The sequence below is a fragment of the Cricetulus griseus genome, chromosome 8 (genome assembly GCF_003668045.3).
Source record: "Cricetulus griseus strain 17A/GY chromosome 8, alternate assembly CriGri-PICRH-1.0, whole genome shotgun sequence".
NCBI classification, from domain to species: Eukaryota; Metazoa; Chordata; class Mammalia; order Rodentia; family Cricetidae; genus Cricetulus; species Cricetulus griseus.
In genome coordinates, this window is record NC_048601.1 from 14,791,470 (window position 1) to 14,818,452 (window position 26,983).

Sequence of the window (26,983 nt, forward strand, 5' to 3'; positions counted from 1 at the left end):
CAGTTATTGTCAGGGGAAGAAACTGTGACAAAATTAACTCCTAATCTCAAAGGAAAACAAATACTAGCAAAATGGACTCAAGCAATCCAACAAGTATAAGATCACAAATATCACAGCACAGCAACGCCAGCATTTGAATTTTATTTGTGATACAGAACGAAGGTATTCTAGTTATTTATTTTTTAAGAGGTTCATTTCAAAGCATTTAGAAATACTTGCATAAATGGTGGAACTTATAAATATGGCTTGAAGTGATTGAGATTGTAATTTTTTTCTGCAATTCCTTTACATATGATGCAGGATTTAACCTGTGTCTTTGGAGTTAGCATTTCTATCTCCATGTCTAGGCATCATCATGCCCTTTCCTGACGAGGCAAGAACTGTCCCGGGGGCTCGGTTTACATCCCAGGAGCTTCTCCTAGAGTTACAATGGGTGGTACTGAGAAGATAACCAAGTCCTGGGACTTCTTCTCCCCATCATATCCCCTCTGCTCCTCACTCAGGCCTCTCCTCTGCTCTTATTTACAACCCTTGCCTTCTAGAAACCCTTCAGAACACTGAATTCTTTATCTCAGCAAATCACTCTTTGGGCTTGAAGTTTTACTTTCCTCAACTCCACCCACCAGCCTCAGCTGGGGTTCCAAACAAATCATGCATGTTCTCTTCTCTTTGCTGTCCTCTGCTCTGCCTATATTTCCATTTTCCTTAGTGACAGCCCCCCCCCCCTTCTTAAACACTTTCTCCCTTTCCAATTCAATTGTTTCTCTCCTAGGGGCCACAGACATAAAATCACACCCAAGTGCTTTATATTCTAGTTTATGGGTTACTGATTTGTCTTCCCCAGAGGAAGGCAAGTCCCTTGAGGGCAAGAACTACTTTTTTTTTTTTGTCTTTGCAATCCCAGTACAAAGGACTGTGCATGCCAAGTAATAGCTAGCGGGTAAGTAATGCCTGGAAAGACAATCTCAAAATTCTGTCCTTGTATGGTAATAAAAACCAAGGAATTTCCTTTTCTTTCTACCATCAACTCCACAAACTGATCACATAAAGTGAGCTCTTATCCGGAGCATTCGTGTAATCTAGTAAGAGCCTGTAAGACCCACGGACACTAAAACACCTTCAACTAACAGCCAGATGTGAGCTACAGCTGTGGTGAGATGCTTGGTTGTGTGCCCCTGTGGACCCTACAGCCTTTCCAGCTAGGCTTTCTCCTTAGATCTATTCAAATTATGAAAATGAAAGGAAGTCTGCAGATACCACGGCTGTCAGTGCACAGCCTTGGTATATTCCTGATTGCTGTGTGTGAGCACTGGTGTCAGTAGAGAACGATGTGGAAGAGTGGGGGTCCCATTTAAGACACTAGTCGCCTTCAGTGTCCCTACACATGGTGCTGGGGTGTGCGGCTGTGTGTTTCCACTGTTGGATTCGTAACTTACTTGGCTGGGAATCAGAGTCCTCAAACAGCCACTTCCTAGCTTGATGACACTGGATCTCAGTGTGGCACCTCAGCCTCACTTCCTGCGGACTGTTTCCCCGCCCGCACACCATGGGCAGCACCTCCCAGTTGTGAACAGCTTTGAGGGCTGGGTGAGAAGTAAAGTAAGAACTCAGCCCTGAGGTATGAATTCACACTTAGCACGTGAACGTGGACATTAGCCGAGGACCAGAAGGGACACCACACCTCTCTCCTTTTCTTTATGGTGTGTGTCCTTACAACTGGCAGACTGCCCTTTGGTCTCACTCACAGTGTACCCTCCCACGTTCCCTACAGGTGGCCGAACTGGAGGCCAGGGGACTGCCCGTCATTCAGAAGAACAATCTAAAGAATGTGGCATCTTTCGATGCCGGGGTGCCTTGAGCATCTTCAGCTGAGGGGATGAACTTGCTGTGGCCACACAGATCGAACGCACAGCGTGACTTTGCCCTTTCTCTCGACCAGCGTTGACTGAGTCCTTACTCATGCCTAACCCTGCACTGTTTTGTATTCACATTCTCCCCTGTTTTGATTCAGACAACCCTGTGGACTGGGTGCTAATCCCACTGTACATTAAGACTATGGAAGTTTCTGTTTGTTCTCTACAATATGGGTGGGTCTGGTCTGTGCTACCCATGGCTGGAGATGATTTGGTGTATGTTATGAAATCTTAGTTCAGAATGACAGAGCCCCTCATTGTGGCTGAAGATGTTAACATAACTCTTCTGTCCCGATTTCCTTGCAAAGTGTCCCTTCTACCATACTTCATCATCAAGGCTGGAACAGAACAGCTAGCACTCTTCTGCTAACTGGGCCTCAGTTCCACATACAAAGATTGGGGACAAGATGTTTCACACTGTGCCAAGGCAATCCCAACACCAGGGCACAGACAGCACCAAGCCTTTGTACTTCAAGAGCTTCTCTCATGAATATAGGCTTAAGTGGAATATTTTCAATGTTTTCTGAACTGAATAACTGATCTATTTTTTTTTTTTAACAAATGTGCTCAGAGGCTCAGTTTGAAGGAAAAAAAAAACTTAGAAAAATTTTAAAAATGCATAGACATAGCTCAGTTCTACTGAAACCATTAAATACACACACAGTGCAGTGCACACAGAGTACTCTCAGACGGCTGCAGGACACCGCCCCTATCCAGTGAATGATGTGAACAACATAGTATTCACACCATGTACTAATGGAATGCCATGAGCACTAAAGGAATGTTGCTGTGGTCAGTTCAATGGTCACAAAGGACATTAAGTTGTACAAAATGATTTACTGAAGTTTTGTGGGTAGGCGCAACGAAAGTCCACGGTTTTCTTCTTCAAGCATTTGCCACCAAACAGGAAAGGGAAAGCAAATAAATGCAACACTAAATGACTGCTGTCTACATGGAAAAAGAACTAGACACTGTTTGTTTCTGGGAACCAATAAGGAAAATAATGACTTTCTTCTGCCAAAACCTAGACTTGCAACAGCACTGATGCCCACAAACATGAAGAGACCTGGTCTTGGGCAGTCACTTCTAGAAGCCAACCTGAAGAAATTAAAATACTCCAGTCCAGTGAAGCCTACAGGTACGAGGAGAGATGCTTCAAGTACTGTTGACCTCCTCATGCCCAGGCTATCTATCTCTCCCTCAGTTCTGCAGCAAGCCTCGAGCTATTTTTAAACCCCAGGCTCTAGACAGCTGAGTCAAGTCAGAATAAGATATCTGAGTGCAGAGGTAGTGGAGAGGTGCCAAGTGCCCGGACAGAGCTCACGCTGGAGAACCTGCTTGTGCCCAAGCAGCTGGGTTGAGAGCATGCTCTTGAGATCACAGAATTGCCAAAATAGCCCAGGTCTAAGGGTCAGGCAGGGGTCAACTATATAGGAAGCATCTTCCCTGTCTTTGAGCTTAGCCAGCTTCCAGTGCCAAGGGCTATTTCCAGCTTGCACTGAGAGCTACTTCTATCCTCACACCCACTCTAAGGTCCAGGATGGAGGGAGAAACAGAGAGAGAGGAGGCTGACGGATTCACTGAGCTTTACTGCTCGCTCCCTGACTTCCGTGGGTTCCCAGAGAGCTTCTAAGAAAGCAGGATTCAGCCGGCGTCAGTGCTGTGGCTATATTTATACCCACGCAGCTGCCCAGTTGCTGAGCGGTTCACATTTACAAACAGCGGGAGAACAAGGCGCTTTCCAGAGGGGCCGTTTTCTCATGGCATTTATTTTAGATTTCTCTGGGATGATCTCAGCATCCACATCTTTTTGAAGAAGAGGAAAGAAAGGAAAAGGGGGAGGCAAATAAACAGAGTAGGTGGACGAAGTTTCCCGCTGCCCATGCAGGACTGTGCTATTTTCTCCCATGCCATCCTCCCTGCCTGGCTTTATCTGTGGCCAGGCCTGGGGCACAGACAGCACAGTGCTCACAAGGTAACCGGGAAGAGACTCAGTCCTTATCCCTGGTCCTACTTCATAGGCTCTCAGTGGCAAAACAAAGCAAAAGCGGGGTAACTGTGCCTCCTCCACAAACCCAATTCCACATACTCTGATCCCAAATGTCTCCAAATCTACAACTTTTTGATAGTCCATTGTCCACTAGGCATGGTTTAAAAATCACCTATATCTCTCACATATCTCTGAGTGTCTTATGAGGATGTTTCCAGAACAACAGAAGACCAACCCTCAAGGTAGGCAGCATCACATCATATTATAAATAACCATTTCTTAGACTTAAGTATCAGCTTCTCCCAGCCTGTTTTCCATCTTTCTGTCCACCCTTCCCTGCTTCTTTTCTCCTTTTGGACAGTCTGGCCACAAATCTCAGGATGGCCTTAAACTTGCCTCGTGAACCAGCAAGGTAACCTCAAACTCAAGGTCCTACTTCGTCCCCTCAAGGGCTGGGGTAACAGGTGTATGCCACCACACCTGACACAAGCATGAGAATTTGCTCCTGCTTTTTGGAGAAAGGGTTTTGGGTGACCCAGGGTGCCCATCTACTCGCTATGTAACCAAAGGCTGGCCTTCAATTCCTGATCCTTCCCAAGTGTGGGGATTCCGGTATGTACCACCCCACCACCTAGAATTCTTGGTTGGTTTGTTTGGTTTTGTTTTTTGTTTTTTGTTTTTTTTCCCCTGAGACAGGGTTTCTCTGTGTAGCTTTGGAGCCTATCCTGGCACTTCCTCTGGAGACCAGGCTGGCCTTGAACTCACAGAGATCTGTCTGCCTCTGCCTCCCGAGTGCTGGGATTAAAGGCATGCACCACCAACACCCAGCGCTAGAATTCTTAAAATGTAAATTTCACAGGAATTTGGTAATTCTGAAATTTGCGTCTTTCTTATCCTCAGCCCCAGCCATGATTTGTATCAAAATACTTCAACACCGTGTTAAGCAAAAACGGCTATTAATCATGAAATAACTAGCCACTGAGAGCCTTCTAAGTCACTTACATACAAATAAGACTTACTGCTCCACTGCCCCCCACTCCCTTAGCTCAGCAACACAGTTTGGTTTCACAGCAGACAGATGAAAATCGAGCTCCATTAGCAGATGAGACCTGACTCTGAAACAAGGACTGGCTTAAGAGTCATTCATCAGCAAGTGTGTGTGTGTGTGTGTGTGTGTGTGTGTGCGGGGGTCCCCACGAAGTGCTAGTAACAGCTTAGCTGACTCCAGCCAACACTTGACTGCCTGGCTGTGAGAGAGCAGGCAGGAGTGCACACCCACAGAAGGGGCCTCTTCTGCAGTCTCTCCTCTCCTCTGAATAAACACAGGGGAAAACATCTGAAAGAAAGCGGACAGCATACTGCCAACTGCTCTGTGCTGGGCCAGCAGGGCTTTGGTGTCCAGGTTTTACGTACGTGTGTGTGTGTGTGTGTGTGTGTGTGTGTGTGTGTGTGTGTGTGTGTGTTAGATAGATATATACACACATACATATAAAGAGGGATAGATAGATATAAAGTTCATGTTTTATTTACTGGCTGTGTACAGATTTTCTGCTACTAGGCTCGGTTCTCAGGGCTGGCTCCTTTGCTTCATGAATGATGTCACTTTCCCACACAAATTTTAGCCCCTGTTAAATTCTATCAGTGAGGCTCTCATCCCAGTGGTTGTCCTCATGCCTTGCTTAGTTGTTTCCTAAAAAACAAAGCTCTACTTTGCCTTGGTATTAGAGCCAAACTCAAGAAAGTGCTGAAGTAAGGCGGACACGGGATACAGGATGTTTTCTAAAGATCACCAGGTGGGTTTGTCATGTCATAAGTAGGTGTGGTGGCTGGGGGTGGTTAAGTGTAGGGAGTTCACGGTCATCCTCAACTTCATAAGAGAGCATGAGGCTAAGGTCCTACTTTCAGGAATTAGAAACATCATAAACAACAAGATCTAGTATACAATAGCAGCAATAATTCTGAGTACTATGTGTCAGTCACAGCTTTGAAAGCTTTATATATGTTAACTACTTAGTAACTCACATAAGAATGCTTCATTCAAGTACAGGAACTTAGTGCAAGAGTGGACACCTAGTTAGATTTAATTCTGATTTTCCCATTGGTTTCTTTTAACGGAGGACGCCAACAAAGTAACAAGGACTTGCCTCTTAAGCCACACCTTACATGGCTTCTATGTAACTAGTGACAGGAGTTAAAGGCATCTGAGGAAAGCTGCCACCCATGGTATTCATCAATGGTAAGTGACAGTGATTTATGGAGAGAGTCCCCACCTGAGGAGTTCTAGTTTGATATACGTAAGAACACGTGTCTTTTGGACAGTCTCCCTGTGGCAGAGAAAGTGTCAGAATTCATCAAAAGACCACGTTAATTTCAGCACTGTTCTCTTTCCCAAGCTCTTGTAAAGTAACAGACACCCACAAGGACCAAGACAACACAAGAGATAATAACCAGGCTGGTGGAGAAGAGAAACAAATCAGAAACGTGGAAGCAGAATTAATGGCCATCTCCTCGGAACAGACACCAGAAAGTGGATTGCCAATCGCCCAGTAATGAGCACAGTGAGCTCACTGCAGGGTCACATGGCTAGATCTTAGAAGGGTCAGGATCTGGTGGCACTGGTCACATCAGGAGTCTCTGTCCCTTGCCTATCATGGCAGGTTGCAGGGCATGTTCTGGTTCTAGCACAAGCAGACGAAGCTAATAGCAGAATGGCTGGGTGCGATTAACTGGACGTTTACACACAGGGAACCAAAAGAACACATACATGATGGCCTTCCATCTCGGCTCTCTCACTACTCTCCCAGGAAGTTGACAGACTTACACAACCACCTCTGGGGAATCGGCAAAGCCATGCCAAAAGATCTGCTGCTATTTACCTAATGGTGCCCCAATAATACGCGTATGTGGGTCACACCTTCTCCTGGGGAAGCCCAAAGATGACACAGGACTTCCAATTAGTGCCTTAGGCTCTGTTAACTTGAAATGGGGACAGAGGAGCACAGATGACCAGGTATTTGAATAAAAAGAGCAGAGAGGAAAACAAAAACCAAAATGGAGGTGTGTCAGAAATCCCAGCACTTGGGAAGCTGAGGGAGGAGGAACCAAGTTCAAGGTGAGCCTGGGTTAAAATATCAACGAGGAGAGAAGGCTTTATGTGGGGAGAGGCATAGGAAGGTGGGAGAGGGTGGAGGAGGGGATAACTAGCACTAAGGATGCTTGAAAATGACAAATAGGAATCTATTGTCTATTTACACTACTCATATAAAAGAGTTTAATTGGGGTCATCTTGCATGGGGGATAATGCTCTTCCTAGAAGTCACAGGCCCAGTGCCAGCTGTGGGACACCTCCCCACAAATTGTTTGTCAGGGGTATCCTAGAGAGTCTCCAAACAATACAGGCAATTGTCGATGGGGATGGGATGGGGGTTCGGGATTAATTTGTAAAATAAGACTGTTTCTAATTTAAATAATACACACACACACACACACACACACACACACGCACGCACGCACGCACGCACGCACGCACGCGCACACACACACACACACACACACACACACACACACACACAATCTGGACAGTGGCCATGCACACCTTTAATCCCAGCACTCAGGAGGTAGAGGCAGGTGGATCTCCATGAGTTCGAGGCCAGCCTGGTTACAGAGTTAATTCCAGGACAGCCAGGCTTACACAAAGAAAAACAACAACAACAACAACAAAATCAACAAAGGCTGGGGAGGTGGCTCAGCTGGCAAAGTGCTTGCTGCACTAACATAGGGGCCGGAGCTTAGATTCCCAGCACCCACACAAGGACGCATAGTCATGGCAGACTACCAAAATACCAGCACCCCAGGGCAGAGGCAGGGTGTGCGGGGAGTTGTTTTGGTCAACCTGACCGAACTGGGAAGAAAGAACTTCAATTGAGAAAATGCCTCTATCAGGTTAGCCTGTAGACAAGTCCGTGGGTCATTTTCTTGATTAATGATTTATGGGGAGGGCACAGTCCGCTGTGGGCAGGTGGTCCTGGGTTATGATAAAGCAAACATAGGGAGCCACAGGAAGCAAGCCTGTAAGCTGCACTCCTCCATGGTCTCTGCTTCAATTCCTGCCTCCAGGTTCCTGCCTTGAGCTCTTGACTTGATGTCCTTTGAGATGGACTATGATGTGGAACTGTTAGCCAAATAAGCCCGTTCCTCCCCAAGGTCACAGTGTTTTAGCTTTTAGTCACAGTGTTTTAGCACAACAACAAAAACCAAATTATAACACAGGGGATTCCGGGACGAGCTTGTTAGCTAGACAAGGTGAACCTGTCGGCTCTGGGTTCAGTGAGAGGCCTTGCCTCAGCAGATAAAAGTGGAAAGCAAGGAAGACATTGGTGTCTAACTCTGCTCTCCACTCACGTGCGCACACATACACAGGCACCCGTACACCGTGTGCCCACAAACATGACCATAATGCACGTGAGTGTGTACACACAAACATGAAAATAGAAAAAAAAAAATAAATCGACGACAGAGATAAACGAAACCCACCAAAATAAAACTCAGTAGGAGTGTTAGAAGGAACGGTGTGGGAAGTCTCCCAAACAGGAACTGAAAAAGCACAGGTTAAAAAATAAAGAGCAAAGATACGAAAATGACAACACCAACCAACCTTCTAATAACAACCGTTTCTGGAGGGAAAAAAAAAAAAATCCAAAGCCAAACCAAGCAGACCCACATTCACGCAATGGCAGTGTCCTAGAAGGGAAGGAAATGAACCTGCAAGTTCAAGGGGCATTTGAGACAGAGGCACAGGGTTCTGACAATACAGAACCCGAGGACTGCTGTTCCGAGAGGGGAAAAACAAAAACAAAAACAAAAACAAAAAAAAAAAAAAAAAAACAAGAAATGAACTCACACCAAGACTTAAGGCTATAAACATTGTGGTCACACAACGGAGCCATGCCTTCAAGGTCCTGTGGGAAAGTGGTCTGTTCTGAACCCTAAGTGAAATTACCAACCAGGCATGGGTAGACTGTAAAGGTATTTTTCAGACACGTACCTCCTCCCACCTCTCAGGAAGCTATCAGCCGTTTTCCTCCATTGAATCAAGAGGATAAACTAGGAAAGAGGAAGGGGAGACAGTGAAAAAGGGGGTTCAAATGCAAGGGACAGGCAGAGGGCAGGAGGGCCCCAGCGGGCTGCTGTTACTGGCGAGGTGTCACCAGAGGGTGGGCACTTCCAGAAGATCTGGCTTCAAGGTTTGTAACACCGACTCAAGAAGAGCCACTTTTGGTCCCCTGAGGGCACTGCATAACACGTACACAGACATCCATGCAGGCAAAACACTCCTACACATGAAATGAAAAGGAAGACATCTGAAGAAGAATCGGTGAGAAGACTTGAAAGACTTCACCTCTAGCAGAGAACAGACCAAAAGGAAACCAGAGGGGCTGAGGCACGGTGGGACTATTCTTGACTACATTCATAGTAATACTTCTCACAAAATCCACAGAAAGTGTCACCAGAGAAATGACGGAGCAGAGGAGAAGGGACCATGGAACAAGGACACACGATGTACATTTCTCTTTCACTTAGGCAGCCCTGGAAGTGTACCTCACAGCACTGTGCTTCCAAGACCACTTTTCCTACGTGATTTCCTTCCTTAAAGGCAGGATTGCTAAGTTCTGGTTACACACTCTGAAGGCAAAATCAAAGTCCCCGTTAGTGAGCAAAATGTTATGACTGCTATCCACACTCAGGTCTTAGGAGGTCAAGATCTTTCTAAACAATCCATTTTAGAACTCTTTAGTGTAGATTTTGTAGTGTTAGTACAGCCCCACGCTAAGCACAGCCCCAGGTCCTCAGCACCCTGAAAATGATGACAAATGACCTGGGTGAGGACTCGGTAGCAATTTACTTCCAGCCAGCCTTAATATCTTGAGTGTTTATTGAAGAGAGAGGGACTTGTGTATAAAGCAGGCATGTAAATGTTTTCTTACTGCGCTTTTCTCCAGTAATTAAGGCTCCACCCCCAGAATAAGGAGGTGAAAGAAATCCATTCAAGAGCCCAAATGGGAGAACTCACCAGGGCCTCTTCTTTTCACTTCATTATATTTTTGATTGGACTTCGGGGAAAAAAAAATTCCCCTGATGCTGAGAACTGAATCCAGGGCCCTTTGCCCTTTGCACACTGAACACGCACTCTACCACTGAGCTACACGCTCAGCCACGATACAGGTTAAAGTTGACAATGCACTGAACCAAACTGCAACATAAGTTCTGGTTGTCTCATTTGCACCAAAGCAATTGTTTCCTGGACTTCAAGTTAAGTAAAGCAAAGTTTCAAGAAAATGCACAAGGAACTTCTTCTGGATCACTGTGTGGTTCTGACCACGTCAACCAAACTCTCTGATCTCACCTTGCTCTTCTGTTCAAGGAGTGAGTCCCAGCCTCTATGACACCTAGAAATCCTACCTTACAGCATGCATTTGTTGCTGTTACTGTGTTTTTGATGTGGGAAGGCACACACCACAGCACACATGTGGAACCCTGAAGACAAATCAGGGGAGTCAGATCACTTCCATTTTTATGTGGATCCTGAGCCACCTTGAAAACCTGTAATTTTCTGAAGGCTTATTTTTATTTTTTTAATGCATGTGTGCATCCATGTGCGTGTCTGGGGGTATGTGTGCACGTGAGTGCAGGCGCCCCTGGAGGCCAGAAGAGGGCATCTGATTTCCTGGACCTGGAGTTACATGCAGTTGTGAGCAGCTTACTGTGGGAGTAAGTTCATGTTCTTATCCACAGTAACATCTCTCCAGTCCCTAGAAATCTTCCTTTAGATCAGTGATTCCAATAGGAATACAATGTGATCCATATAATATAATTTTAAATGATTTTATCTCCAGAATAAAAAGAAGTGGAGATAAAAAAAGTTGATAGTACTTTTAGTAAAATATCCTGCTTAGCCCTATGTATTGAAATTTGTATCACTTAAACATAAAATCAATATGAAGTTATTCATGATTTTTAAAATTTAATTTTAGTTTTTTTTTCAAGACAGAGTCTCATCATGTTGCCATAGCTGTCCTTGAACCCACTGTGTAGACCAGACTGTCTTCAAACTTAAACCCACTCTGTATACCAGGCTGTCCTTGAACTCACAGAGATCCACTCGTCTCTTCTTCCCAAATGCTGGAATTAAAGGCAAGGATCACTACAAGCAGTTGATATATTTCAATGTCAAGGTTTTGGGGACTTGTGGATAATTTTTCCTCACAGTAGAGCTCAATGGAGATTGTTAGCCCCATGCTAAGTGCTGTCATCAGTGGCCCTGTAATGGAGAACACAGCTCACTTCTGTCTCTGAAAAACAATGCTCATTCTACAGCAGCAAGTAGCAGCCATTTTATTCTGGTATCTGTCACTCCAGCCACAAGCAGAGAAACCTCATGCTTCATCAGCTGGCTTAAACTTACAATATTGTCCTAAAGTCCATAGTTTCCTTGGGACATCTGGGGAAGACAGTTGGCTTCTGGCTCTACCTTCCTTCCTACTCCAGTCCCGTAACGCCTTATGGCTTCATTCGGTTGTATCATTTGGCCACTGTCGCGTGTGATGCCTGGCATCAGTGTCAGTCAAGGCAGGTTCCAAAGGCACCAAAGAAGGAGATGATCAGAATGGGGTCATCTGTACAGCGAGAGTTCTAGAAAGGCTAGCATCTATTCTTTCAACATGAGCCAGTCTCCTCTGAGATTATCTTTCTCCCCAACCCAAAGGTTTGCAGAGAGAAGCTGCTGCAGGCCTGGAAACAAGCAGGGCATCTCTGCAATTGTATTCCAGAAGGGTCTCGAGCAATCATAGGCTCAGGGCTCTCCACTTCTCTTTCAGCTGGCTCTGTGCAGGGGTGAAGCCACTGTCCTAACTCTGGATGCACATACACATTTAAGATCACCAGCAAGACAGGTATGGGGGCACACATCTGAAATTCCGGCACTAGGAGGTTGAGGCAGGAAGGAAACTACAAATTCAAAGCCTGACTGGTCTGCACAGTGAGTGCGAGGGTCAATCAGTCAGGGCTATACAACTAGACTATCTAAAAAGAATAAAATAACAACAAAAATCCAAACAAAATGTCAAGCCCCTCTACACAAGCACAGGTGTGTGTGTGTGTGTGTGTGTGTGTGTGTGTGTGTGTGTGTGTGTGTGTGTGTGTGTGTGTGTGTGAAAGGTATTCTATTAGCATTCTTAAACATAGAAGGGAATGGCTGGAGACACCACCCCAGTGGTGAGTGCTTGTCCAGCATGTACCAACCTTGAGTTCAATTTATAGTCCATATATATATTTCTTCCAATGAGGCTAAATCTGTAAATACCCTGGCTTTTATTTTAGAATTATGGCAACAATCTGTGCTACTTTTCAACTATTTCATTAACAGAAGTTCTGATAAACTTAGTAGTTTATAAGTACTTAATTAGGCAAAAGTGGAAAAACAAATTAAATGCTATTTAATTAATATAGTTTTTTTTCAGGAAGGAAAATACTGCAAAATATGGGATTCAGGCATAGAAACTTTAATAAAAACAGGGATTTGGTATTAAAAAGACCAGAAACGACAGCCTCATATTATCTTCTCTAAGGAAGCCACACTTGGTGCTGACCAAAGCAAACCAGAAACCTAGTCTGTCCTCACATCTCTTGAAGAGCTTCCCTGTTGTGTCTCTGTTCTAGTTTGCTTTCTGTTGTTAGGATTAAACACTGACAAAACCAACTTAGGGGAGGAAAGGGCTTATTTGATTTACAATTCCAGGTCTCAGTCTATCACTGAGGGAGGCCAGGGCAGGCACTGAAGCAGGAACTCGGAGCAGAAACCAAGCAGGAACACTGCTTGCTGGCTCCCTCCATGGCTTACTTAGGCTCATATTCAGATAGCTTTCTTTTTATACACACCAGAACCACTTGCCCAGGGAATGGTTCTGCCCATAGTGGGCTGGGCCCTCCTATAACAATCAACAATGAAGACAAGTCCTTACAGATGTGCCCCCAGATCACATAGATAAAGGAAAGCATTTCATTGCACCTTTTCAAGTGATTCCAGGCTGCTTCAAGGTGACAGTTAATGCTAACTGGGACAGCCTCCAATTCTCCCTTGCAGGCTCTGTGGTCACCTTTTGTAGCCAATGGCTATAATTATACAACGGTGCCTGCTAGAGCAAGTGCCAAACTTAGACGCCAGGCACAGAAGGCATGCTATTGGCAGCCTCATTCATCTCGCTCTCAAGTTCTCAGAAAACTCCAACGTCCAGAGTTACTCAAGAGTTTAAGCTGGAGGACTGTGAAGAGTGAGCGACCTGACTAAAAAAAGAAAGAGCCTAATGCAAACTGAATGCAAGGCTGCGCCACACACTGTGAGCCAAGAAAGTGGCTCAGTGGCTCAGTGACACACTTCTGTTCCACTTGAAGCTTGATGTATCAAGCCTTTCCAAAAAGGGACATATGGTGAAGAAAAAACATTAATCCTGTCACGACTGTTACTCATGACAATGGCAGTAAAACTGGTGACTAGAGACAGATGAACTTCACTCTATAATCGATTAGGCAAATACTTAGTAAGCAACTCCTTTGGGGCGGGGGGCATTCTTGTAGGCACCAGAGGTATAGGTGATTAATAAACAAACAAACAAATAAGCGGGAAAATAAAAATAAAACTATGTCCCACGGTGAGTACATGTGACAGTGGGTGTTATAGTTTGAAAATGCAACGTCCCTCATTCACCTCGCAGGCCATGTATTTGAACACTTGATTGGCCACTGGTGACATTGCTTTGGGGGGCTATGGAGCTTTGGGAGGTGGGCTTGACTGGCAGAAACAGGATGCTGACCTATGAAGGTGACATCTTCTGGTTCCAGCATAAGTTTCTGACTCCATGTGAACAGTGGCCTGCCACAAGCACCGACTACCACAGACTGGCAGCTCGTGCTAGAAGGCTTTTGTCACCACAATGAACTGAGACTTGCTGAAACCGTGAGCCAAAAGAAACCCTTCCTTCCTTAAGCTGCTCGTGTCAGATAGCTGTGTGGGGGAAAAACATCTTGGAAGGGGTACCGGCAGCAATCGTGTGGGCACTAAAGGCCTCACATTTGTGCACATTTCTAAGGGAAGAGAAAGTGGGCCTGGGTGTGTGTGTGTGTGCTGGAAACAATCATCCCATATATACAGGGAAATGTAAAGGCCAGGGTGGAAGTATGGCTGGTAAGGAACTGCTTAGTCCAACATTGCCATCATGTTTTAATGGACTTACTGTTAACTGGGTCCCCCAAATCCTTTATGCTTTGACTGCGCCTCTTCCCTTCTCTCTCTCTCCCTGCTTTACAGGAATTCTCTCAAACCACAATCAGATCACATCAGCCCTCTGCTTAAAATTCACAATGAAAAAGCTAAATAGCCTTTACAATGGCGTTTGCAACCCCTACCTCCCTCACCTTTCAGAGTCAACACTTCCGGTCAGTCACTTGAGGCACACTTGCTTCCTATCTGGCCCTTTAAACCTGGCAACCATGCTCTCACTTTGAGGTTTAATTGTTCCCGGGGCCTGCAGTTCCTTAACTCATCCAGTCTCAGTCACTTTCACTCTCCTTTGTACAGCCTATCTGTATGGAGTATGACATCCTGGGGTGAACGGCACAGACAGATGAACATGTAACAGCACAGGCTCACGGGGAGTGGCCCCACAAGCCAAGCAGTGTGCCTGTGATACCCAGCACTCGCTCACCAGTGCCACTCTCTCTGTCTTGGGCTTGGGAACAGTTGGAGTAGGGGTAGGGTGGGATGAAGGCAATAAAGTGGGGATTCAAAATTATTAAGTTTACCTCATATCAACAAAATCTCACGTGTGTACATACTACCCGTCTAATTATATGCTACAAGTGTCCATCCTGCTATCCAAAATGAAAAATCATTCCATTCTTACCCTTCCTAAATTTTCAGTTCTCTGATCTTACTGGAAATTCTGCACTGGCAGATCTTAAACAAGCAAGCAAGCAAGCAAACAAATAAACTCTTCCTCCATGCATGGTGGACCTCCGGCTCTGGCTCCGGCTGTTAGCTTATAGTCTGCCCACCGGAGAACCTCCAAAATCACTGTGTTCCATGTGTCAACCTGCAGCAATCATTCCTGCTACAGAAATGGTCCCTCGTGGGCTGGGGACATAGTCAATCAGTAGAGTGCTTTTCTACATGCATGAAGTCCTGAGTTCAATTCCCACCACTGCATAGCCCAGGCCCGGTGATAAATACCAACATTTAGGTGGTGGAGGAAGGAGAAACAGAAAATCAAGGTTATCCTCAATTTTATGAGGGCCAGCCTGGCCTATATGACATCATGGGGAAAGGGGTAGAGGGGTGTGGGGGCAAACCAAAAGAAATCATCACCTGGGCTACTTGTGACTTCCTTACTCATGAAAGCTAAAGATACTTTAGGCTCTTGTCTCACTGCTGGGTTAGACAGGACGGTTCAGTGTGTCTTTAAATTGTCCTTCCTTGGTCTTTTCGAGAATGCTCCTGTATGTTCTTTACAGATCTTTCCTTCTCATCCCAGTAGCACCATAGCTTCACTCCACAGGGAGATGTCTTTCCTGCTCGCCATTCTGCACTTCCTCAGCTGAGCGCCAGTTAAGAGTTTAGTGTTTAGTTTAGAATTTGGGTATGAAGCACCCCACATGTCAAAGATTTTGATCTGTCCATTGAAAGGTGCTTGGATGAGGGTGGTGACTTCATCAATGGGCTATGAGGAGGCAGGACTTGGCTAGGTCCATCTCTGAAGGGTATACCTTGCTCTGCCCCTTCTTGTCTCTCTCTGTTCTCACGAGAGGAACAGCTCTGCTCTGCCCACATGCTCCCTGCTATGACGCTCATCACCTTATGCCCAAAGCAGTAGGACCAAGAACACAAGATTGAAGCCACAAGCCAAAATAAACTTTTTCTGTTTTAAATCATTCCTCACAAGACTTTGCCACACTGACAGTCTCACTCACACATCTACCAACACCCCTTGAACAGTTCCATTTCATTCATCCAGTAGGGACGGTCTTACTTGGCAACTGTATTTTCTCTCTCTGCTGAATTACTTACTGAAGAGAGGTTTTTAACTTGGTGTGTTCCCTGTGTTGCCACTCTTGAAAGACTTCTAAACGTACTTCTCGTGGCCACTTAAATTTCTCCTATGGTGTCTTGTAACTTTCCTGAGGAGATCTAAATTCTTTAGTGTGGAATGCCCTAGGGCCTTCAAAACCAAGCTGCTACTATTTCCACAGTCGGGAGGAGAGCATAGTTACTCTACACATGTGTATCTCTTGTCTTTTTCTTACACATGTGATAACTTGGTTACCCTTATTAAATCAATATACTTGAGGTTATCTTAAACATATATCAATCAACACAACAACTTCTTTGGATACTGTGGTTGTCCGTAATTTCTTGATAATTTACAAAGATCTATATGATGGAGATGTAGCCCCCAAGCATACAGGAGACCCTAGGTTCAATCTCTAGCAAGAAGAGATGCCAAGAGGTAGGGGTGGGGAGAGAGGAGGAAGCAGGGAAGGGGGAGAGAAAGAATATGACAGGGATAGAACGAGAGAGGGGATAGTTAGAGAGATTCAAGAAATGCTATCCCGTAAGCCATATGAGTGGTGCACACACCAGAACCCCAGAGTTTAGGAGGTGGACTCCTTGGCTACATAGGGAGTTTGAGGCTAGCCTGTACTATATGAGACCCTGTCTCAAAAAGAAAAGCTGTCTGACTCTGAACCTATAACCTCACATTTCCCAGTGGTCCCCAAGTCCCTGTCTTTCTATGGCACCAGCCAACATTCTACCACACAGAGTTCATTTTAAAGTGAGAAACAAAATGCAAATCCCCTCTATCACAAGTGGGAGAAAAACACAAATCTATACACACCCTGCCTGTCATGAGCAAAAGAACAAGGCATACCCTGCGCAGGAGACAGCAGACATGTTCCAGCTCAATGGTCAGGCTGAAAACTCTTCTTAGACAAAATGATGGGTTTTTTTTTTTTTCTTTTTCTTGAAAGCACTGGAAGTAGATGGGCTGATTAGCCATCTGTTTACACTGACCCAAGAACAACTCTTGTGTAAGACTAACCAGAAGGTTTCAGGTTCACTGCGAACAGATTGGCGAAGCAAAAGAGGGCACTTGGTGTAGATTTCGAGGAGAGCCGAGCAGTGCGTCTAGATTTCAGCAAATAATTTGACAGTTTGTCTTGACAGTTTCCAATAGGTTAAACTGAAATGCAGAACCACTGTCCGATGGTGAAAATGTGTCATTTACAGCATACCCAGCATGTGAGATCTATACGGTATAAAACATAAAAACACCAGTTGTGAAGGGCCAGCCTACGCCTACCTAGAAGGCAGTTTCTACTGGTATGCCTCCGGGCTCCTGCATGGATCCTGCTTACCCTTTTTCTTCCCACGGAATAAACACAGAATTACAGAAGGGAATACCCATCCAATCATAGGAGGAAGAAAGAAGGGTTTTTAAAGGTAATGTGCACACCTGTAGACCTAGCACATGGGAAGTTCTGGGTAGTGTGGTGAGACCCGTCTCCAAACAAAACCACAAACTGAAATGGCAGCCGTAAGGTCAACCCAACAGGCTGAACGCTAACATGACGGGGGCGGAGATGGTGATCAAAGACTGAGGAGGAAGAATTATGACTCATTTGGCGGTGGCCCAAGCAAAAATGATTAGGAGTATACACAGATACTGAAATCTAAAGTGCTAACATAGACTTATGTTCCATTAATAAAATGACTACCTATATTCTGTATCTATATATTCAACAAGTACATCTGTTAGAAGAAAAACTACCAAGACAGGTTATACAGCAGAACCGACACCCACACCCACATCTCTGTCTGATTCCAAGGTCCCATTTGCCTCTAGAATACATGTAGAAAAACCATGTCCCTTCTGGGCAGTGGTGGCGCACGCCTTTAATTCCAGCACTTGGGAGGCAGAGGCAGGAAGATCTCTATGAGTTCGAGGCCAGCCTGGTCTACACAGCGAGGTCCAGGACAGGCTCCAAATCTACAGAGAAACCCTGTCACAAACATTGCCCCCTCCAAAAAAAAAAAAAGAAAAGAAAAGAAAAGAAAAACCATGTCCTATTTGGTTCCATGTGGTAAAACGGAACCAAAGAACAAAGAGACACCAAGCTCGGGTGAAGAGTGATACCCAGCACAGGCCTGTATCAGTTCCCTTTCTATTGCTGTAGTAAAATTTCATGGCCAAAAGCAATTTAACGAAGAAAGAGTTTATTTTGGTTTACTGTTCCAGTGGAATAGAGTCCATCATGGTAGGAAGGGCAGGGCATGTTGGCAAGACCAGGATAGCTGGCTGATCATATTTTTGGGTGCACTCGGGAAGCAGGGGGGGTGGGGTAGGGGTAGGGAGTGGACTGGAAGTGGGATGAGGCTATGCTCTTCAAGCCTGCTTCTAATGACCTACTTCCTCCAGGAGAGCTGAACCCCCTAAAGGCTCCATACCCTCCCTAAACAGTGCCACCAAGTCTGGACCACGCCCCCCAATACATGGACCTATGGGGAGCATTTCTCACTCAAACCAAGGGGGAAAGGTGTGGTGACAGTAAGTTCAATTTGGGAAGCCATAGACATCCATGGCTTGGGCAACAAATTAAAATGAATTATCTATGAGTTCTCTACTATTAGACAAATAGCAGAAGTTACTAAGGTTGCTTGGGGTTTTGTTATTGTTGTTGTTGCTGGTGTGTGTGTGTGTGTGTGTGTGTGTGTGTGTGTGTGTGTGTGTGTGTGTGTTAAACAAATGTACATAAATAATTCCAAAGAGTTGGGCACTACACGTTAAGAAAGCATACTAATCATTTTCTTGAGGTAAGTTTTCCCACTGTTCCATGGTACAGGCTGGCTAGGAGGCTAATGACTCAGGAACCCTGCTGAGACACCATGATTTGCTAGCACCTCTTACCAGTACCTGACAGGCCCTTGTGCATGCTAGGCAACTTGCACATACACCCAAGATGCTCCTCATCCTTCCTCTAAGATGCTGGAAAGTACGGGGCAAAGAGGATTTCAACTTTAAAAAGAAAAAAGAAAAAAAAAAAAAAAGCAGGATCAGGGAGATGGCTCAGCAGGTGCAAGAGCTTGCCTTGGAGTAAGCTTGACAGCCTGAGTTTGTTTCTGGAACTCATGGTAAAGACCAGATACAGTGGCAGACACCTGTAATCCCAGCACTAGTACAGCGAGATGGACCAGCTGGCCTGGAATACACTGCTCAGAGGCAGAAACAAGGTAGCAAGTGAGAACTAATTCCCAAAAGTTGTGTGCATGCCTGTGTGCATGCTCAAGCTCAACACACACACACACACACACACACACACACACACACACACACACACACACACCACTCTGTCTCTCTAATAAATATTTTTAAAAAGCAGTGTATCTGTTAAACTAGGAGATAACAATTGTATATCCACAAATGAATCTTGGAATAAATTACAATTTATAGGCTGATTCATTAACTCAGCAAATACTTATCAAAATGTCCGCCAGGATGAGAGAAAATGAATTATTCCTAATTAAGCCACTCCTTTTGCCTTTGGTGTCAAGAGGGAATCAAATCTGCACCCTGAGCACGCTAGGCAAGCACTATCCCATCTCCTAGCTACAGTCCCAGACCAACGCCTCCCACACCACCATCCATGGAAAATCAGGGGAGGCCAAAGATAGAACATTAGCAATGTTACAGACAGGGAAAAAATATTATGGGCTGCACCATTATAAAAGTTACGCTGGTGGCGCATGCCTTTAATCCCAGCACTCGGAAGGCAGAGGCAGGCGGATCTCTGTGAGTTCGAGGCCAGCTTGGTCAATAGAGCGAGTGCCAGGATAGGATCCAAAACTACACAGAGAAACCAAACCAAACCAACCAAACAAACAAACAAACAAAAAACCTTTATAAAAGTCATATTATTTATTTGCTAGACTGCATGCACTCATTGAGTTATACAGCACACTAGGAGGGTGAGTAAGGTGATAATTGGTCATGTCTCAGTGATTCTCTTCATGCCTTTCACCTCTGAAAAACAACTCTCACAATGCCCTGAATCACCACATTGGGAGCTGTCCACACCAATCAGCTATTGAATGAAAACAGTGACTATCCAGAAACGCCAAGAAATGAATGTTCTAGAAGTCTACGTTGGCCAGGGTGCCCTCCTCAGTTGGCCAGGGTGACCTCCTAAGTACCAAAGGTTACATCATTTGTGATTATTCAACTTAGGGGAATTTTTCTACATGATGTTATGTTTTCCTTCTGGCAGAAAAAAAAAAAAAAAGGAAAAAAGCAGGCAGCCAACTGCTTACATCACTTCAACTATGTCATTTCCATCCTGGAAATGTTTTTGTCCTCATTCCCAGGTAGAAAAGTTAAGTGGCCTTCATACGGAAGCTATTTTTATCATCTGACTTCTTTTTTGAGCAGTCCATTCAACAATCACCCGCTCTAGCATTCAGCGGCAGTCACAGATCACGCAGGAGAACATCACCACAGAAGTCAAAGGAATGTCAACTTTTTAGGACGGGAACTGGGCAAGTTCAGCACTTAGCGTTCTTGGGGAGCACAACCTTGGGCTCAGTGTTCCGTCAAATGTATTTGCTACAGGGATCCATGAACACCCGTCAAAAGCACAAGCTGCAAAACAGCTATCACTTCTAAACTTAGTTGTGTTAAAGGAGGCCTATTCAGGAAGGCACACGTAAATATCCACTGAGACACCCCTGCACTTAACAAGAGGAAAGTGACACGCAATGGTCTTATTTGGTGGAAGCCCTGCTCTATGGAAGGATGGAGCAGGGCATTTAACGAGGCCCTGAAGGACCCAGGGGTTGGATGTAGGAAGGACAAGAGCCATTTTCTCATCTTGCAATGCAAGTCTGGTTGGCTGTTTGGAAGATAAAATAACAACGCGCTTGAGTCTGATGGTTTGATGGTGTTAAGCTATAAACAGGGAAGAGACAAGGGAGGGCTGCCTGGGTGAAGAGTCTGCTGTGTAAGAGAGTGATATTTGAAACTGAAACATTTTATACTGGAATCACTCACACAGTGGGCTTTACTATTGATGAAAAAAGTTTTTATATTATGCAATACATCAACTATACTCAAGTAGCTCAGCTCAGTGTTTGAAATAAAAGTGACTCTGGGGGCTTTGTTTTGCTTTGAGACAGGGTCTCTCATATAGTTCAGGCCAGCCTCAAACTCATTATGCAGCTACAGATTATCTTAGTCTTGATCCTCTTGTTTCTAGCTTTCAAGTACTGGATTACACAGCTGGCCAAAGTGAGCTGTTGTGTGTCCAACAGAAGAGCCATCTATTTTCACCAGGTATCAAGTCAAATAACCACAGGCAGACCCTGATCCACCAGGCCCAAGGAAAAGGTAACAGGATATAAATATCAGGTTTTTTACCCAGTGTTTGAGTCAGATTCCAGGTCAACTACACTACAAGCATGGGACACCTAGTGTCATGGTAGGTCCCAGGAAACCTCAGATGGTTAAGATAAACCCTCCCTTCTGGAAATCCATGACGGGACTAACCGGAACTCAGTTTCTGAGGAAAACACTGCTTCTGGGGAAGTTTTTGGCAGTGACCCATAGCAGATAAGGCTATAGGAGAGCATGAGCGGGGGAAAGAGACTAGTCTGGCACTGTGGCATGCACCAGACCGCCCAGAGTGAAATCACCTCTGACTGGCAACTGCCATGTACCTAATGCCAAGCTGCACAATTCATAAGCACTCACGTAACCTTGTACCAGTGGCAGAAGACAGGCATCCAGGTCTCAGTTGAGGCTCCAAAGCACTAGGCAGCAGAGACAGCTCAGCACTTAAATGTGAACTTGCTCTTCCAGAGGACTCAAGTTAATTCCTAGCATCTATAGTAGGAGGCTCACAAACACTTCTAACCCAGCTCCAGGGGATTCAATCCCTTTGGTTTCTGCTTGCATATGAGTGCACACGTGCATGTACATATGAAGAAAAACAAATACAAATCTTAGGGGGAAAGACTCTGACACACGTGTACACACACACACACACACACACACACACACACACACACACACACACACGAGAAATATAAACACACTACACCCAAGTGGCATATATATATACATATGATGAAAAATAAATCTAAATCTTAGGGTACTCCATAATGCTACTCTCACTGAGTTAGACCGTTGTTTTGTGCTTAGACAGAGTCTCGCATAGTCAAGGCTGGCCTCCAACTTACTACATAGCTGCGTGGCCTGACCTTCTTTGTGATCCTCCTGCATCTAGCTCTATCTAGATGGTGCTGAGATGACAGGCATGGGACACTACATCTGATTTATGCGGTACCAGAGATGGCACCCAGAGCTTCGTGGGCCGCTCGGCAGGTATGCTATCAACTAACTTACATCCCCTAGCCCATTGGTGGGTTAAATTATTAAGCTCAGTCAGTGCTGGTGTCCTCATTTCCATTGTAGGAACTTGTGGAAGTCTGACATGGCCAGCCCATGCCAGGTATAAATGCAAATGCCTATTTCCCTACAGCTCCACTGCTCTTCGTAACCAACATTAAAAGAACTCTGCCAGTTCAAGATTTTATTATTCTCACAGCCTGCTTTTATCATGTCTAGTGCTCTTTATTCTTTGGCGAGTTGTTTAGTTTAAATAAGGCCTAACCTACGGCAGAAATCTGGAACTCATAGTGGACGTAGCTGCTGTGAGGCTAGTGATGACTCTGCTCTGGCATGCTTACGGTCACTCCACTGGGGACGCGTTTTAACATAAGAAGTCAATTTCCATCACCTCAAAGCCTCCATGTCTGAAGCTCCTCTGTCCTTTGACTCCAAACCCTCAGGTGAGCTATGAAAACGTCATCAACTGTGACATAGTTTGCAAACTCAGCACTGTTAATAACCAGCTCTTCCGACAGCTGCAAACATGCTTAGCACTCAGGGCCTGACGCTGCAGCAGACATGGCAGAAAGAGACTAAGCAGGTCCCCGAGTTGGTCTTTTAGAAATGTTAGTCCAAGACAGATAATACTAGCCTGGGCAGACCTGAAGGACTGCATAAAACAAAACAGGTCGGCACAATGAATCAATCAATAAAGCATTGATGTGCACACATCCGTAAGAGTGCAATGTTCAGGGAACAGATACTGTCCCACCGAGTGCTCAGGAACTGCTGCCTGGGTGTTAGACTTGGTGCAGTTTATCTGGTTCCCCTGGTTCTTCAGCAGCTCACACAACAGGGTGAGAAGCCATAAATGTGGATCGAGGAGTGACTCCAGCAAGGAAAAGCCACACATCTAGGGCAGTGAAAGCATCTATGCATCTGATGGGGTGGACAGGCTCTCCCCTAAACTGAAAACCATGAATTAACACAGAAAAGTGTCTGTTCTTACTCATCATGGAATCAAGTATGTTGCAGCTACCTGTCATATGAGGTATTCAATGAATACTACTGAAGATTCAATTTAAAAAAAATGTACGTAAAGGCTTTTTTGTGAATGGGAAAGTCAGCTGCACCTGCATCTGCTTCACATATTAAACCCAGCACTCAGCAAGGCACCTACCGCACTGAGTCTGACAGCATTTGCTGGGAATGGCCATGATTTCTTCTACAGTCTACTTTCCGGGCCTGCAACCTGTGAAGGAGGCTGCATCGTGGTGCCTTACCTCCTGGCTTCTCACGGCAGATCTGTTGTCACCATCCAGGTCCCTTCCTCAGGTCACACTCTTAAGAACATCCCTCTAGATCCCAACTCTTTTTAAAAGCAGTTTTTACTATTTTTAATTACGTGTGGGGGGGGGAGGGCATCACCCAAGAGCAGGTGTCCATGGAGGCCGAAGGTTTTGGATCTCCTGAAGCTACAATTACAGGTAGTTGTGAGCCGACTGACGTGGTGCCGAGAACCAACTTCATTCCCCTGCGACAGCAGGATGCGTGTGCTCTGAACCGCTGAGTCATCTCTCCACTTCTCACAGCCCAACTCTTTCTCTTTTCCTAATCGTTACAAGCAAAAGGCTCAAATCATAGTTGTAACTACAGAACACTGTGCACATTGCTCTCTCATACAAGGCTTCCTCTGGGGCCAGGACCCATCTGAGGCAGAGAATTACAGACCCAGCACACAGGGACGACATCTAGCTATGCCACAATCTGAGCTATTCAGAGGAAGGAGGTCTGAGCCTGTCTTCTTGGATCCCTGGGTCCTGTTTGTAAAGCTGAGGATTCCTGGGGGCTGTCTAAAGTAACACTGCCCTCTTTCTGATACTGTTAACAAGTTACTACTTGTTAATTTTCCCGGGGTTCTTCAATGGTCAGAGTGGCAGCCAGCAGGCAGCCCTCATGCCAAAGTTGGAGTGACTGCTGCATTCACTTTGATATTTCAAATCAGCTTTAGTCCTTGGTTTCTACAAGACTGGTTACAGAGTTTTGGGGACATTAAAATCGGAGGACGCTCAGGTCCCCTGTATCAAACGGCACAATAATTGCACAGGCCCTACACACACTTTCCTGAATCCTTTAAATCATGTCTGCATTACTCACAATACAATAGAAATGCCATGTTAACAGTGGTTAGACTGTATTTCTTAGGGAACGATGACAAGAAACATCTGTACATGTTCACAGCAGATGAAGCTTCTTTCTAAACATTTCAATCTGTAGTTGGTTAAGCCCATGGGTGTGGATGGAATTCATGAGTCGAAAGGGCCCTCTGGGGCCAGTGAGCCGGTTCCCTGGGTAAAGGCACTTGCTGCCAAGCCTGAGGACCTAAGTTCCATCCCCAAAACCCCTTATGGTGGAAGGAAAGACTGATTCCCATGGGCTCTCCTTGGGCGTTGAGATGTGCCACACATACAAATACATTGGTGCAAATAAATAAATAATACAATAAAGTGCTTTCTGTATTTCGCCAGATTAATTATGCTTGAAAAGATAGCTCACTGAAGAGGTCTACCAGTACTATATTTTAGACATCTTGTGAGCATCCCAGGCTTTGGTAGGCGTAATAGACAACTAAGTACCACTCGCTCACATTTATTTCTCTTTTAGGGGCAAAAGGATAGGGCAGGCATACACAAAGTTTGCATCATGTAAGATGTGTGTCATCCATCAGATTCCTGTGGGAAGCAGGGCAAGCAAGAGGAAGAAAACAGTTTATAGTTTCTTTCCCCAATACAGCCCTTGATGTTCTGAGTTCTACCTGTGGAAGCCCTCATGAGCGGTTAAAAAGCAGGGTCTGTTTGTGGTCCCTCAGGACACTGGGCCATTTCTGGTCAAAATGAAATCCAGGCAATTGACTGAGTGATGAAGACACCCTGGGCCTCAAACAGTCCATCACTCCCCAGGCTGCCCTCTTTCTTTCGTTAAAAGCAAAAAGCAGCTAACCAGACAGACACTTCTCCTCCCCCCCCCCTTTTCCAAGATCTGTCAACTTCCTCTTCCACTGGCCTGGCGGTTAGGTTCTGATCCTAAAAATTTTTCTCCACAGCAGCCAGCTGGGCTCCAGGTAGTTTTTAGTATGTGAGGCCAGTCAGTCCTTGCCCTCAGCATATCACCTCTCTCTTTTGTGTGATGGTACCTGGCGGGGGTGGGGGTGGGGAGGTGGGGGGGAGTACAATCACTGGTCCAGGGGATGAAGGGGAGATGTCTTCTAGAGGATGAGGGGCAGACAGCCTTCCAGGAGATGAAGGATAGATGTCTGTTTAGAGATGCAAGACAGATGGCCAGGCAAGAGCAGGCAGCTGAGCACTTGCCACCTTCCAGAGCCAGCACTATGTTCCCCACTGCTGCACACAGACACACAGCTTTTGTTCCTGGGACCTCTGTTTGTTTCTGAAAACCCTTCCACCCAGAGCCTAAGAAAGAGCTTCACACCCCTGCTTAGCTGGACTAAACAAAAGACAGGATCTCCTTTCCACAGGCTCTGAACTACCAAAATGATCTTTTCCTTACACACAGAATAAACACCTTCAACTAGCTTATGGCAATAAAATAATGCATATTTACATCTAAACTGGGCAATGCTGGCATTCTGGGACTAGAACTGTTTAGTAGGGAAATGGCCCTAAAAATCTCTCTCTCCATCTTGGTCATTTAGAATTCATCTCAAGAACTTCCCATTTTCAACTCAAGTCTCAAACAGTTGAGATTTGGAAACACTTAACTACAAAAGGGGGAGGAGAGTGGGGAGAGAGAAAGAGAGTGTGTATTTAGATTTTATTGCAATAAGAATTCTTATAAACTTAAAAGTTATGACAAAGGAAATAATATATATGGTCAAAATTTTTCATGTTTAAATCCTGAATGTGGATCATTCAGAGACAATTCTTGGAGTCAGAATGATTTTTAAAACAAAATGTTTAGGCTTCTGGTTGTTAAAGATAGACCTGAGAATTACATGAGAAACTTAAATGGAGAAGTACCTTTCTTAGCTGTCCCTGTAACTATGCAGCATGGTAGCTAAAGGCTAGGTGGCTGGAAGGAGTTATGGTTTGTTGAAGACAATCTAAGTCCAGCTACCGTTTTACAGGAAATAAGCAATTAGTTACTTTCCCTGAGTCACTGTGGTTTTAACTCCCTGACACCCCTAGAATTCGATGTCTTAGTGAAGAAATTATCATTATAAAAAACAAAAACAAAAACAAAATGATCCCCTTGATTGGACACAAGAGAAACTATCACCCCAAACAGCCGTGGCTCAGGCCTGACCACCAAAGTGTCTTCACCATTCTGACACCTTTGGTTCTTGAGTCATAAGATTCCATAGGGAAGAGGTCCTTTAAATTACCAAATTACATAATAGTTCTTCCTAAATGTTCTTTTGTGGTTTAAGATAAGCTAGTATTTGGCGATTCTTCTTGCAAATGAATTACCTTTTGTAACCAAGGTTCCAGGAAAATTAACTCCTCAGTTGGTTTTCCAACCTCCACATTTGGGTTGCATCATTCGAAGATGATTTATAACAGAGGCAGAGCCCA

At 45.0% G+C, this 26,983-nt stretch overlaps 1 protein-coding gene across 3 annotated transcripts in view; it reads right to left on the reverse strand.

Annotated features, from left to right (window-relative positions):
- Window positions 1-26,983, reverse strand: part of Etv6 (ETS variant transcription factor 6) — a 236,640-nt gene that overhangs the window by 89,609 nt on the left and 120,048 nt on the right. The window lies entirely within an intron of this gene.